Source organism: Cyprinus carpio, unplaced genomic scaffold (assembly GCF_018340385.1).
Source record: "Cyprinus carpio isolate SPL01 unplaced genomic scaffold, ASM1834038v1 S000006753, whole genome shotgun sequence".
In the NCBI taxonomy this organism is placed as follows: Eukaryota; Metazoa; Chordata; class Actinopteri; order Cypriniformes; family Cyprinidae; genus Cyprinus; species Cyprinus carpio.
This window is the reverse complement of record NW_024879352.1, coordinates 2,106,008-2,118,961: the sequence shown is the minus strand read 5'-3', so window position 1 is coordinate 2,118,961 and position 12,954 is coordinate 2,106,008. Positions and strand designations below refer to the sequence as shown.

General features: G+C 36.2%; 1 pseudogene; it reads right to left on the bottom strand.

Annotated features, from left to right (window-relative positions):
• The window catches only part of LOC109113050, a 117,608-nt pseudogene that overhangs the window by 88,080 nt on the left and 16,574 nt on the right, over positions 1–12,954 (bottom strand).

The window sequence follows — 12,954 nt, the reverse complement described above, 5'->3', positions numbered from 1 at the left end:
ACAGGAATTTAAAAAAGGAATACCAAGAGTGTTGGTTCCCTAAAATCCCTAAAATGCCCTCTGACTTCACCTGCAGCATCTGAATCTGGCTGTGTAGCTTCACATTGTCTGCGGTCAGGTAGGGAGAATCTGAACTGCATAGAGATTCGCACCTGTTCAACCAGGACTGCAAAAGTGAGAGATCTCTCTCATATCTAAAAACCAAAGAGTCAAAACATTGCATTTTACATTACAGTTTTAATTTGTGTAACAAAGATTATGTGACAAATATACATTTAAACACATGCCTTTGCCACAGAGTCAACAGGTTCTCCAGTTTTGATTGTTTTTCAGTGGCTTGCTGGGTATGTAATTTGTGAGCTTGCTGAAGGTCAACCACAGCTTTCTCCAGCTGTCCGGCATCATGGAGCCTCCTCAAGCCCAGACTCAGAGACATCAACCTGGGCCCCAGCTGCTGTAGACGCTGTACTACATCCTGAGAATGAAGGAAACACAGTTTGTGTTGTATAAATGTTTGTTACTCTTGCTGAAATGCCTTTAAATAAACAGATTTTTACATATGTATATGACCTTGAATAGGGGTCTCATACTAATGGCCCTCAGGCAGAATATGGGGATTATTACTTACAACCATTCAAGTATAAATAGTTTATCCTTTAATCCAGTCTGCAAATTGATTTTTACTTTCTGCATTTTGGTTTGGTCTTCGTTACTCTCTTAAGGATTATTAAACAGCAGTCAATTTTTTTTCTACATGGCTTATTATAGCCCTAAAACAAAAATGAACAGAAGTTGTATCCTAGGAGACATCAACAAACAGACATGCTGCGACTAATACTTCATTTTATTTTTCTGACTTTAAAATTAATTAATTTTCACAAATATCATGCTGTACATGTGAACTGATTATTATACATTTTAAGTCATTTTCCATTTAAACAATTTCTAACCGTTACATCAAAAATAGATTGCATTGATTGTATAAATAATGGTATTTGTTGAAGCTGTTGGCTAGTGACCCCAAATTTGAGTTTGACACCCCTGGTCAAGATGGTACAGTATATATGGTATGGGGACTGTTTTATTTCAGTTTTATGTCGCCTGTTCCCAAACATATGTAATACTAACCATATGTTCATGGAGAGTTTTATATGTTGTTGATGCTGATGTACAGGAAGTAACTGGTGCGTTCAGTTTTTCTTGTAGTCCATTCAGGAAACCTTCCACCTAAGATGCGTGAAAACATTGAGTAACACACATCTAAAATGGCTTAAATAATATATCAGATCAGAGGAGAGTCATGTACTGTATGTTATGTCACCTCATTGAGATCTTGGATAAACTGTTTTGTATTTTTCAAGCTAGAATGAAGCTCTGCTTCCCGTTGCTCCACACTGTTCTTAAACTCCTCCCGGTATCTCCCAATCTGTGTCAGCCGTGCTTTAATTCGCCCTGCCTCATTCGGTGTGATGAAATGAATTAAGATCTGAAACTCTGTCTCCAATCGACTAAAGACGTCCATCTTCTCCTCTAAGCCCTTCTTCAGCATCTAAGAAGGAGCGAAAACAATGCAGAGCCATCATTCATTGAGTGCTAAATGAAACCTATCTTGTTGTCTGGTTCATTTGGTTATGTTTATTAAGTTACAGTCTTCTGAACCAGGTTTACAACATCCATCATCTCTGTTTACCTCCACAGTGTTTATCTGCTCATCCAGGTTGGCAGAGGTTCTGCTGAAAGCTTCAAGCTCCTTCTTACTTTCACCGACCCAAGAGAAGAAAGCCTCAGACTCATGGCTGAAACCTTGCCACCATCTGTGCATCATCTCCAGATCTGACATGCTGTTGGAACAGAGACAAACAGGAAAGAAGCACCACTTATGAAATGCATGCAATGTTTGTATGGAATTTCATGAAATATGGTTGAAGTGTACTGCCAAATGTACTGATAAGCCTTTATGGCAATCTAAAATATACTTTAATGTCACTTTTATTGAAACTTGTAAGTAATGTCATGTCATGTATTTAAATATATTTGTTATTACACAGTTGTAATGAGGCTGCAATTTACTACTAAAATCTAAAAAATATATTAACTTTAAATGTATCAATTAATTAATATACTACAGCTGACATTATAATCAAGTACTTTACATGTGCTTTAGTAAACATAATGATTGTACTTTAAAATAAAAATGGCCAAAAATATAACAGGGCAATTCTGAGTGAGGTTGTTAAAGATTACTGCAATCTGACATAATTGAAAATGAAATTCTCTTAAATTGTACATTACATGTATGACTTAAACCTGTCTTACATTTTCCTGAGGCTGGCCTGTATCTCCTGAAGTCTCTCTTTTGTGGACTGTGCCTGATCCTGTAGTAAAGACTGATTCTGAGGACCAAGTTTAATATCTGCTGCCTTCTTCACCAGGGACTCAGCTCTAAAAGCAAACATGTTACCCTGCTCATGAAGCTCCTAAACAAACACACACACAGATATGAGTATTATTCTCAGCCAAAAGATCATTAAACAAACTAGGCTACTATATTTTTGTCTGTGTTCTCACTTTAACATTTTTCCTTTCAATCTTGAAGTTGTCCAGGCTGCTGAAGATGAGCTCCCTCTGCAGGACAGGACTCACAAGACACACAAACTGCCAGATGGCCTCTCTCTCCACGTCAAACTCCTGCCATGCACTCACAGTGACCTAATGACCAATGAGAATCACACATTACTCTACCATTTCACCACTAATTGTTGTAAAGGTGAAACCAACTGCAAGTAATCTGAGTGATTTCATTTCTTGCAGTTGTTCACGTTCCATTACAGGTTTACACTTTATGCACAAACAGTAAGTATGCACTCAAACAATAGCCAAACAGTAATGATTGTCTGCTCGGCCCTCTGAAGAGAGGAGCATTTTAAGGTCTTTTTGATTCCAAGGAGCCCCATTGTCCACAACAACATTCCAAGTCCCCATGACTTTTCCAGTTGTTTGTGATTACTGGATAAGGATTAATTATAAAGATTTTTTTTTACTTATTATTTATTTATTTATTTATTCATTTATTTTGTACAATTTCTAATTAATAAAAAAAAATTGTTTAGAGCTTGGCATAACAAATTTTTTTTGAATGAGAGCGTTAATTATAAGATATCTAATATAAAAAAAATAATAATGATTTGTTTTTAGTTTTTAATAATAATCATTTTTGGTGTGTGTGTGTGTGTGTGTGTGTTGTGTATGAAGTTGATGGTATTGTGTTTAGGTGCTCATCAAAAAGTTGATTTATTTCATTAATTCCATTCAAAAAGTGAAACTTGTATATTATATTTATTCATTACACACAGACTGATATATTTCAAATGTTTATTTCTTTAATTTTGATGATTATAACTGACAGCTAAGGAAAATCCCAAATTCAGTATCTCAGAATTTATTTCTTCTTAAGACCAATACAAAGAAAGGATTTTTAGAAATCTTGGCCAACTGAAAAGTATGAACATGAAAAGTATGAGCATGTGCAGCACTCAATACTTAGTTTGGGGCTCCTTTTGCCTGAATTACTGCAGCAATGCGGCGTGGCATGGAGTTGATCAGTCTGTGGCACTGCTTAGGTGCTATGAGAGCCCAGGTTGCTCTGATAGTGGCCTTCAGCTCTTCTACATTCTTGGGTCTGGCATATCGCATCTTCCTCTTCACAATACCCCATAGATTTTCTATGGGGTTAAGGTCAGGCGAGTTTGCTGGCCAATTAAGAACAGGGATACCATGGTCCTTAAACCAGGTACTGATAGCTTTGGCACTGTGTGCAGGTGCCAAGTCCTGTTGGAAAATGAAATCTGCATCTCCATAAAGTTGGTCAGCAGCAGGGAAGCATGAAGTGCTCTAAAACTTCTTGGTATACGGCTGCGTTGACCTTGGACCTCAGAAAACACAGTGGACTAACACCAGCAGATGACATGGCACCCCAAACCATCATTGACTGTGGAAACTTTACACTGGACCTCAAGCAACGTGGATTGTGTGCCTCTCCTCTCTTCCTCCAGACTCTGGGACCCTGATATCCAAAGGAAATGCAAAATTTACTTTCGTCAAAGAACATAACTTTGGACTACTCAGCAGCAGTCCAGTCATTTTTGAAGCGATGCGCTTCTGACGTTGTCTGTTGTTCAAGAGTGGCTTGACACAAGGAATGCGACGGCTGAAACCCATGTCTTGCATACGTCTGTACGTAGCGGTTCTTGAAGCACTGACTCCAGCTGCGGTCCACTCTTTGTGAATCTCCCCCACATTTTTGAATGTGTTTTGTTTCACTATCCTTTCCAGGGTGCGGTAATCCCTATTGCTTGTACACTTTTTTCTACCACATCTTTTCCTTCCCTTCGCCTCTCTATTAATGTGCTTGGACACAGATCTCTGTGAACAGCCAGCCTCTTTTGCAATGACCTTTTGTGTCTTGCCCTCCTTGTGCAAGGTGTCAAAGGTCGTCTTTTGGACAACTGTCAAGTCAGCAGTCTTCCTCATGATTGTGTAGCCTACAGAACTAGACTGAGAGACAATTTAAAGGCCTTTGCAGGTGTTTTGAGTTAATTAGCTGATTAGAGTGTGGCACCAGGTCTCTTCAATATTGAACCTTTTCACAATATTCTAATTTCTGAGATACTGAATTTTGTATTTTTCTTAGTTGTCAGTTATAATCATCAAAATTAAAAGAAATAAACATTTGAAATATATCAGTCTGTGTGTAATGAATGAATATAATATACAATTTTCACTCTTTGAATGGAATTAGTGAAATAAATCAACTTTCTGATGATATTCTAATTATATTACCATCACCTGTATGTATATATATATATATATACATATATATATATATATATATACACACACACACACACACATGCATACACCGATCAAAATTAGAGAACACTTACAGATACCTTCAAGTTATTGATGTTAATCTAATTTAAAACCAATTATAATATGGCCTATTTGTAAATATCATTTTTGGACTGAAAGCGTTACCTGCAGGTGTTTCTCCTGAGCTGCCCGGTCTTCTTTACAGAAATTACTTTGAGAACGGAGATCTGTCTCTTTTTTTTGCTGAGTTTTCATATTTTGCTATGTACACACACCATGAAAGGGTAAGACAGACACGAGTGTAAAAGGAAAAAGGAAAGGGAACACAAAAATAAAATAAATGATTCTGAGATTTCCCCCTTGTAATATCATGCATGATTCACAGCAATCAGATTAGCAAATAAAATCGATGAGCAGATTCATCATGTCTATTTCATTATGTGTGTCAGCAAAATTAATTCTACCTGGTAAATGAGGAGCAGCTGTTTGGCCTCTGTTACATTCACTGCGTTCAGTATTCTTCTGTGCTCCTGTGTCTGGATCACCTCCTCCTTCAACTGCTCTCCAGCCTCTATGTTCCCATCACTGGCCCCTGCAACAGGAACATCCTGAGAAAACAGTAAAAGAGTTAAACCATGCAAAATATCATCAGAGCAAAATGTCATAAACAGTAATGCCACAGATATCTGTACAATGCAAAGTTCCTGTAAATGATATGCAAATATGGAGAATTTTACTCCAATAGCCATATATTAACATTTGCATAACATTTTCTTTTGCATACATTTCCTTTCCAAAGTGAACAAGGCATTTATGGCCCAGAACTAAGTGGGCATGAGCAAACATGAAGACATAAAAAGGATCCTTCACCTCAGACAGAGATAGCAGCAGTGCAGAAAACTGTTGTGAGAGTTTATCAAGAGCAGCTCTCTGTGTGTGGCCCTCACTCTCAGGACTTATGTCCTCCAGGACAGCAAGACGAGCTTTGAGCCAGTCCAGAGACTCACCCTGAGCCTTTACCGTCTGCAGAGGGAGGAAGAGAGAGGTCAGCTGGAGTCACATAACAGACAGTGGTCTGCATACACATATACAGTATGCAGATGAGCATTAATCATGTTGATTTGGGGTGAGCTCACCTGGACAGAGGAGATTTCAGCACCACTCTGAGTCGTCTGCTGGAAAAGAAGCCATCCAGACAGCTCACTGAACCTGGAGCACAGCACAAAAAAATAAAATAAAAAAAATCCTGAAAATTTCACCCAACTTGATCACCAGCATTTATTGTCCCTTGTGAGAAAGTGTGCTTAATTAAAATTTTAACAGTTTTTTAAGTACTTGCAGGAGAAATAAAAGACCTTAATTAAAAGAAAGTACACTTTAATGACTGCTTCTTAGCACACTTAAGTACTATTATTACACACTTTAGTACACTTATTAGTTAATTTCATAATAATGTCAAATTGGAAATTTTACTTTAAAGTACATTTTAAATAATTGTTTTAATAATCTTTTGCTGTGCTTTAAAAGTACACTTATTTTGATGTTGACTAATACAAAAGCACATTAAAAGTACTTGATTATAATTTTAACTATAGTGTGTTATTTTATATAATATGATATTCAAAGTTAAAACATTTTATAAGTATATTATATAAGTACTAAATTGCATGTTCATCATTTGTATTTAAAAATAAGAATTAAAATTTAAATACATTAAATACAAGTTTTAATAGAACTTACGTTAAATACATTTTATTTTATAATAAATGCTATATTGGGCAGTATAGTGTAATTTAAGTAATTCTATAATTGCATATAAAAATTGCATATAAAAAGTTTTTTTTTTAAAAAAGGGCCTTGCTTAAGTAGGTCAAAAGTTCAGCTAAGTGCATTTAATACAATATTTTTAATTTAATTGCAATTAACAAGCAACATAGACAGATTTCATCCTATAATGTGTCCTATTTTTAAATGTAACATTTGCATCTCACCTGGCATGCCACTCTCTCCATTTATCCGGGTCCTGTTGTAGTCTCAAGTGTGTTCGTTCTACTAAACCCCTGACCTCTGAAAGATGATCTCTGGTCTCCTCCAGCATTTGATAGCCTTTGTCATTCTCTAGAAGATCCTGACAGAGATGCTCCATTGTCTTTAGTCGCTTCTCACAAACAGAAAGTGGGTTTTTCTGTTTGAAAAAGGCCTATAAAGACACATAAATAAATGTTAAAATTTTTCATGAAATGTAACTTGCATGATCTTTTCTTCATCTGTTCTGTCTCACCCGGTGTTCTTTGATAATTTTTTCACTGCCGTCTATGAGCAGGGCCTTGTCCTCCCTTTTCAGCTCTACCCAACACTCCTGTAGGATGGTCATCACCAAACGCCTCTCTGTTTCGACCCGGAGTCTGAGCAGATGGGATGGGGCCTCGGCTTGAATGTCCTGGTAGAAAAATTGCATTAAGATGAATCCTTTAGGAGATTTTAAGCTGTCTAAATGTTCATCTTTTTAAACTTTCAACTGACCTTCCATTGCTTGTGCAGTCGTCTGACTGTCTCCCGCAGACTCTGTTGGTCTTCCTCAGAGATGATATCAGTGAGGTCATCACACGCCTTTAAATAAGCACTTAAAATATGCTGGTCCAGTCGCCCAAAGAACTCCTGAGCAAAATAATTGCAGACATAATTAGAAAAACAAGACAAGTTAAATATGTTTGAAGGGTTCGCCGATTAAGCCATTATTGACATACATTATGTTTGCGGAACAGCTCATCTGGGTCTCCCCTTTCCTTTAAACAGGCCTGGCCCACACGCAGCACCTTCTCCAGGTCAGCACGAGACTCTTCATACCTCTGCATGAGGCTGCCATTAGTCTCTGCCACCTGCCTCCATTCTAAAGCCTCCTGCATCAGAGCCTGATCAGAGTAGAACACAGTTACTCCATCAGCTCTGTAGTTGATGGATTAATGCAAACTAGTGATTTTTTTCCGTGAAACAAAAGCAAGAGTTAGAGAATCTCCACTTAGAGATGATGTCAATTTTGTATGACTTCAAAAGACTTGGATTACAGCACAAGAGTCATATGGACTACTTTTATGGCACTTTATTTATTTATTTATTGAGTTTGGCAGTCCATGTTCTCCATGTTGTGTTTTTATATATATATATATATAATATATAGTATATATATATATATATACTATATATATATATATATATGGCATATATATATATATATATATATACATATATATATATATATATATATATATATATATCATACAACATTCATACATATATATATATATATATATATATATATATATATATATATATATATATATATATATATATATATATATATATATATATATATATATATATATAATGACTCTCTGCAAATTTTAAAGAATTCTTATTTATTTTTGTAATTTTTTTGTCTGTGATTTCCCCAGAAAAAAATAACAGTATATAGGCTTGACATATGAGTAAATGACAGAATTTTACATTTTTGGGTAAATTATTCCTTGACAATCATAATGAGAAATACAAAACAACATGAAAAATGCAAAAACTGTAAAAAGTGCAAATGTTGAAGCCAGCATTATTCTGACTATTTCTATAAAACATACTATGAAACAACAGTTCAAACCCATCAGAAATCAAATCAGCTGATTTGGACTCAAGAAACATTTCTCAAAATAGAAATATTTTAAAACATTACAAATGTATTTACTATTTTTTAAAACAACTTGCTGAATAAAAGAAATAAAAATCTTGCTGACTCCAAACATTTGAATGGTAGTGTATGAAAATAGTATTGTAAATCTATAATGTAGTCCGACCTGTGCAGTGGTCTGAATCTCGGTAACTCTGTTCTGCAGAAGAGACATGTCAAAATTGTGTAGAGATTTCGTACAGCACAGTGCCCTCTGTAGGGACATGTAACTGCACTCCACAGCGCAAACACAATGCTTACAGGTCTGCTGTTGAGTTTGCAGCTCCTGCCAAAAATGAATAAAACAGATATAAACACAGAGATCAATTCTAGTTCACACAGATACAGCCAGGGACCTTTTCTGAATCCTTGTGGGTTTACAGAAGACAGGCACTTATTATTTGCCACATCATTACTATTTCACCATACAGTATCCTTCATGGTCTAATCATCTTTTTCTCCCAGTGGTCTGTACTGACCTGGCACATTTCCTGGTTGTGTTGCTGTGTGATGATGTGTCCAGCATGCTCCGCTGTCTGGTAGAAAGCTGAGATTTGTTTCTCTAACTCCTCTAACAGAGGACATAGAGCCTGGCACTCCCTCAAAATTAAAGGACACTTTTCTTTCAGCTGTGAGGATACAAACACACAATGACACAACATTTATTCTCAGACATGTCACTGAAAATGAAAATTCTTTGATTTATTCACCCTCATATTGTTGCAAACGTATGTGATTATGTTTTTATTTGGTGGAACACAGAATTAGATATTTAGCAGGATGTTCTGCTATTATTTTCCATATAATGAAAGTGAATGGTGACCAGAGGCTGTCTAGCTCTAACACTGATAGAAAGTACCATAAAGTGCTCCAAAAGACATTTTGCATTTAAGGTTCTTGCATTTAATTTCTGCAGCCATTTCCGATTTCTTTATCATGTTTATGATGTTCTTCTGGAGCATCTTCTCCTTGGTCACCATCACTTTAATTATACTGAAAAGACTAGTGTGAACATTCCTGCTAAATGTCTGATTCTGTGTTCCACCAAATAAAAATTACCTTAGAATTTTTCATTTTTCAGATGGAAATAATAACATAATATTGTGCAAACATAGCACAAACCTGATGGAGCTGTGCTTCGGTGGCTGTTACAGAAGAAAGTGCTTTAGTTCCACTACCATGAACAGAGTCTTTGGCCAGAAGCTGTGCCGAGCGAGGAGCCGCCTTATATTGTGCTTCCAAACCAGGCAGCCTGTGCTTAATGTCCTACAATGCATGTGAAATGATATCAGAAAGCTTAGGTGAAACTCAAATGAACGAACTGGCATTATAGTCTTATATTTATATTTTCTGTATGGCCAAGCTCACATACAGAAAAAAGTATTAACAATACACTCCCAATAAAGTGAATGTTGAAACCTCTTTACCTTAACATCCTGCATAAAGTCTTTAACATCCGATAATGACACTTGAAGTGGTGAGGAAAGTTTGGAAATGGACGTGTCCAGAAACTCTTGTATGTCTAAACTGACATCCTGTTGCATCCTCACCTTATGAGTCTCAGGAAGACGAGCATACTTTGGAGAGAGCAAAACAGACTTTATAATTAAAAGAAGAGTTAACTTAAAAAATGAACTCCATATGACTTTCCTATGTGAAACAAAAAAATAATTATTCATAGTGGTTCTGACAATAAAGAAAGAAACAAAGGTGTACATTTTTATTTCAAGTATTTAGATTTTTGGGTGAACCCTCTCTTTAACCTGACAAATTTCTTGTCTTTAAGAACTGCACAAGCTTGTTTACCTGTTTGACCATCAGAAATAGTTCCCTCCATCTTCCATTAAGAAGCAGGAGCTGATGTTTTATGTCACATGTCACTGTTTCATCACAAGTCTCAATCAGAAAGTTTCCTGCATCATTCATAGCAGCATGCTGGTCCATCCAGTGCGCAAGATTACGAAAAAACTCCTAGAAGAACAAGAGAGAATGTGAATGTATTATAAAAATAACCCTACTAGGTATTTTCAAAGGCTTGCCCACATTTACAGTATGTGGATGTCTCACCCGTTTGGTGTTCTCGGGTTGTCTGAGAGCCCCCTGAGCGTCCTCCAGCCAGGCCTGCAATGAGGCCACGCAGCTGTTGTACCTCAGCCAGTTACACTGCACCTCCTCCAGCATAGACCTTACGCTTCGCACCTCCACCGACAAACTCCTCCACTGATCAGACACCTCTCGCAGAAAGAGCTTTACCCCTCCCTCAACTAAAACGTCAAAATATGCACATACAAAAGCAGATCCAAGAAAGCACTAATAAATACAGTCCTTAGTGTCAACAACAAGCATTTATCCTTCCATTTTAAAAGTTAATTAGTTACATTTTTTATTAGTCATTTTAATGCTTCAACCAAAAATTGTTATTTCAGTTAGTTGCAAGAGCAACATTTCTAATTTTAATGAGATTATTTGAGTTTAAATCTGAAATAATATTAAACTAATATTTATATTATATTTTATTTATTTCTATATTATTACAGAACCTAACGTCTCCTTGTCTTAGATGCTTTTAGAACAGACCCATGACCCAGTTTTGTGTTGCGACCCACCAGTTGAGAACCACTGCACTAAATCACAAGGATAAGATGTGATTGGCTTCTGGGAGATGTATTTTGTGATCTTCCAATCACACTTCAGATATATAACACAAAGACCACCTCTATTTTGAGATTGCCTTAGGCACGAACAAAGCAACATGTTGGCAGTCTATTGCCCAGAGAAACCCAATTAGAATACAGTATCTGCAATAATGGACTGGAATTCCCTTTTGAGCTCTGTGCCTGGGAAAACCTCATTTACCAGTGGCCCGAGGAGAGGGGCATGAGCGTAGAAGGAAAAAGAAAAACCAAAAGGAAAAGAGCAAGAATGAAACACAGAGAGAGAGAGACAGAGAAAGCAGGAAGATGCTACAGGCACAGACTGATTGACTACTGAGTCCACAAGGATTAAACGGTGAAACGAGGTGAGCTGCTACCATTCTGCCCTCTGGACACTGAGATGGTGAAATGTGAAGCATTTTCTCTAAAAAACTGTGCCTTTATCTGCACAGCCATGATCTGATTTTGTACATTACAAATATATTTTTTGATTCCCCCAAGGCCGCCACTACTGCTAAAATTCAGTTGAGGCCCATTATAAAATCTTGTGTGGGCCCCTCCTTCCCTGTGTGCCTTCTTTTATAAATCAGGGAAAACATATTTCGCTATATTTGATGATTCTCATATAAAGTGATGAGAAAAAGAAGTAATTGCACAGTGAAACCAGGATAAACCTGCAAAATCATTGCTAAAAAGTACCATACTACAATTAAGCAAAACCATGGACATACAGTATATACTGTACATATAAAACACATAATTATTTAGCATATGAAGCATACCTGAGCTGTCTGTTTTAATGTAGAGCTCTGCAGCATTTATAAGAGCCTGGTGGCTGGATTCATACTTCTCAAAGAAACTGCTGCCCCTCCACAAAATCCTAGAGAAGCAGAGAATGAACAAAAGTGAATATCAGATCATTTAACTGCTGAGTCAAAGCATAAAGAAATAAGCATCTTTAACATATCTCAGGCTCTACTAAATGTGATAGAAAGGGCATCTCTATGTATGAAATACAAAAGTTATTTGTATGGTTGGGCAATGGAGGAGCTGAGAGAAGAAGGAAAAAAAAGAAAAAAAAAACTTTTATAGAATCCCTCTGGCTTGTAAACTTACACAATAGCTTTGAAGCAAAAGCTCCATTGATTCCAGTCGGTCATATTTAATGATCCAGGATTTTAGCTTGGACTCGGTTAGTGTCAAAAATGCCAGCATAGAGTATTTTGACTCCCAGAATTCCAGTTTGCTCAAGTGAACGTGGGAGGAGGTAGATATGTAATTTAATCTGAAAGCAGTTAAATAAAAACAGATTAATAATATAATATAATATAATATAATATAATATAATATAATATAATATAATATAATATAATATAATATAATATAATATAATATAATATAATATAATATAATATATCTCTTTATTCATTTTTGAGGTTATCTGTTATGATGTTTACCTCTCTGCCATATCTTGCAGTTGTTCCATGGGAATGGGGACATTATTAACACATCTGTCTCTGTGTATTAACTGCAAGGTCTGCTTATGTCTTTCAAGAAGCCTTAAGATCTCCTGCACAACAAAACAGATAAATGCAAAACTCAGGATTCATGTTAAAGTAATAATGTGAAGGTTTTTGTAGTTTTGGTAATATTCATTAATGGATTCTCATTCATCCATTCTCCATTAATCCTATTTTAGTTAGCATACATCCTATA